This window comes from Panthera tigris, chromosome B1 (assembly GCF_018350195.1).
Source record: "Panthera tigris isolate Pti1 chromosome B1, P.tigris_Pti1_mat1.1, whole genome shotgun sequence".
Classification (NCBI taxonomy): Eukaryota; Metazoa; Chordata; class Mammalia; order Carnivora; family Felidae; genus Panthera; species Panthera tigris.
This window is the reverse complement of record NC_056663.1, coordinates 132251280-132254698: the sequence shown is the minus strand read 5'-3', so window position 1 is coordinate 132254698 and position 3419 is coordinate 132251280. Positions and strand designations below refer to the sequence as shown.

The following is a 3419-nucleotide window of genomic DNA, read 5'->3' as shown; positions in this document are numbered from 1 at the left end:
AACACGGGACTTTGGACTAGATACTTTATAAAGACATTATTGGGACAACTCTGGAGATCAGATATTGTGATATATCAGTGCTAATTTCCTAATATTGATGGTATTTTATGGTTGTATAGGAAAGCAATCTTGTTGTAGGAACCACACACTAAAGTATTTAAGAGTGATGGGGCATTTTTTGGCAACTTACTCTCAAATGGTTCAGGGTAAAACAGTCTTTTTTTGCACCATTTTATAACTCTTCTGCAAGTTTGAGATTGTTAAAAATATAAGAGTTCCTTAAAAAATTAAATGGTTAAAAAATCAAGACACAATCATGTAAAAATTTATCTACTCCACTTACCTTTCAAAGGATCTCCCCTTGATATTGGGTTGTCCCATCTAGACCATCATTGCACTTTAGTAAGGACCAAACCTGATAATAGGTACCAGAGTTGTAGCTGAGCTCCAATCTGACTGAGCAGCATTTTTACTTTGAATAGCTACAGAAGAATTCTCTGATGTTACTAACTATGCTGAAAATGAATTTCCTTCCCACATGTCTGTCTGTAAACAGGTGAGAAATTCTCACCCATTCTTAAAGCAGGGTAAAAGAAATGAGGTATGGAATGTGAGTGATGCCATAGTAGATACCTGAATTTATAGGTGCAAGAATTTTTGTCAACATCTTTTGTTAATAAATAGCAAATATCGGGGCACCTGGGTGGCTCAGTCGGTTGAGCATCCGACTTCGGCTCAGGTCATGATCTCACGGTCTGTGAGTTCGAGCCCCGCATCGGGCTCTGTGCTGATGGCTCAGAGCCTGGAGCCTGCTTCCGATTCTGCGTCTCCCTCTCTCTCTGCCCCTTCCCTGCTCATGCTCTGTCTCTGTCTCAAAAATAAATTAAAAAAAACATTAAGAAAAAATTAAAAAAAAAATAGCAAATATCCTTTTATACTAGGATATTAGTATGTGAGGGGAGTTCTTCACTTGATCTTAGCCAAAAGGCCGAGAAGCGATGAGAGGGGAGTTCTTAATACAGTTTACAATACCTAAAACTTCTCTCATTTTTTTATAGAAATAATAGATGTAGCGGTGCTTAGCATGATTTGCCTTTGTTTTTGTTCTGTTTTGTTTTTAAGTTTATTTATTTTGAGAAAGAGTGTGCAAGCAGAGAGAGAAGGAGAGAGAGAATCCAAGCAGGCTCTGCACTGTCAGCACAGGGGGAGCAACGCTGGGCTCAATCCCACGAACAGTGAGATCATGACCTAAGCCAAAATCAAGAGTTCGACACTTAACCTACCAGCCACCCAGGCGTCCCTGATTCTCCGTTCCATACACGTTTTGAAACTGAGCCAGATTGAGCAAGAACGCAACAAGTATGTTATATTCCATGAATATGATGAAAAAATACCTCTATCCGTGTTTCTCAGATGCCAAATTGTGGTTTCTGAGGAGAATGAAATTCTGAGCAAATCCTTCTTGTCTCTGCTAATTAAGTGGGGTTTTAATATACCTAATTAGAGGGCTTTAAAATTAATTTCTACTGAATTGAAAGTGTTGTGGCTTTTTTTTTTCCAGTTCATTAAATAAGCATCTGTGAACTGCCATGTCTGCCACTACCATCATACTAAACACATTATAACAAGCTGTACCAATACTGAAACACCAAGTTAGAGGGTGAATCTATATAAGATTCTTCTATCTGTTCTGATGGCACTGGCTACAATTTTACTATAACGACCCAACAACTGTGTATATTTTATTTTGTCTACTCAGTATCTCTTTCCAAAGAACCGTCCCCTACAGGTCTCTCTCCATTCACGACTGCTGTCCCATTCTTGCACCATGGCTCTTGGTCATAGCTGACTGCCTTACTGAGTCATGTGACCTTTGCTGGGCCTATCTGTCTCTTCATCAGTAGCTGCAGGGGCAGAAGAGAGGCGCTCAGGCCTATAACTTACAAAATTCAAAGCTGTCATGGGTTACATTTTTGTTTTTGAAATGTAGATTGGGAAATAGAAAATTGGGAGGCAGAGAGAAGGACAAATGAAGCTAACCCTGCAGAAATGGACAAAAAGAGAGATGAAGAATATTTCAACAATTTTAAGTTCCAGGTTTTAGTTTGTTCCTAAGGCCCAAAAGCATTTCTGTCTCTGGGTTTTATCAATTATACCAATATCCTTCCAATAAATTTCTCATTTTAAGATAGCTAGATTTTGTTCACTTACTTGCAACCAGAAAGTATTCATTAGAAACTAACATAAAAAGTGGGGTGCTGCAAAAGACAGACCCTAGCATGTGGAGCTAGCCTGATGAGTTCGTGTGAGAGGAGACCTAAGAATTCTGCTGCCTCTTACGCCAGAAGGAGAAACTGCAGATGTTGTGTGGGGGAGAGTAGGCAGCTAAACCATCCCACCTTCTCTCAGGACTCAGACTTCAGGCCCACTGAGGCTGGAGCAAGGAGGTCTCATAGCACCTAGGCAGGATGCCCCTGTGTTTAGCGACTGTAGGAAATGTTGCCTTCAATAAGAACTACAAAGAAAGATTAGCCCCTTCCGGAGCTGAACCTATTGGAAAGCAGATAAGAGACATTGGGTTAAGTGCACAGCCTGGGGAAGAAAAGCTACTTTCTGTCTGAGGCTAGCTATAAGACTTTTCAAAGCCTGAGATGATCAAAGTCCTGCTGGATTGCAACCACCAAATTCGCTGAGAGCTGAAAAATAGTAAGTGTTGTTGAAGAGAATGACGGACTTTTTGGTATTTGAAATAAAGATATGGTGGGGGAAGCTAGAAACGTCAGGAAGCACTAATCCTTCAGAAAAGTCTCTGCTGAAAATATACTTCCAGTCAAAAGACTCAATGTTTCTCACTGATCGGCATGTGAGCAGGAAGACAGCCTGTGGGTGGGCACAAAACTCCAGGACAGATCAGCTTCACTTCATCACCACCACCCAAGCCTGTCGTGGAATCGTGAGGCTAATTCTGTAAAGCTTAGAGCTAGCAGAAAGGGCAGACTGTTCATTTACATTGTGAAGAAGCTGTGAATACAAAGCCCTGCTTCAACTAGACTCAAAGATTATGGGTGGGAAATCTTTCTGACATAGATATGTATCCTAAAAACAAGATAAACAAGCAGCTGACTACAGTTTTAAGGTAGATGGAGTGCAAAACAACCTCACACCTTGCACATGGTAGACTTGGATTTCTCATCTCAAAAGTGACCTCCAGGGACCAATAGGATATGGATTGTTAAGGGAGACTGGCCCTCCACAAAATAAACCCTTCTCTGTTCTCAGAAATGACCTTGAAACTGGACAAAAGAACTCATCTTAGCAGACATAGCCTGAAGCAGCCAGATTGGCTCAGTGAAGAACATGCTAATTGAAACTGTTATATTTTTAGAGATGGGAATACAGACAGAAAGAATAAATTATTT

General features: G+C 40.5%; 1 pseudogene; it reads right to left on the bottom strand.

The window, feature by feature from the left end:
* Window positions 1-789: 789 nt before the first annotated feature.
* Window positions 790-1000, bottom strand: LOC122238303 (annotated as a pseudogene).
* Between the last annotated feature and the right edge of the window lie 2419 nt (window positions 1001-3419).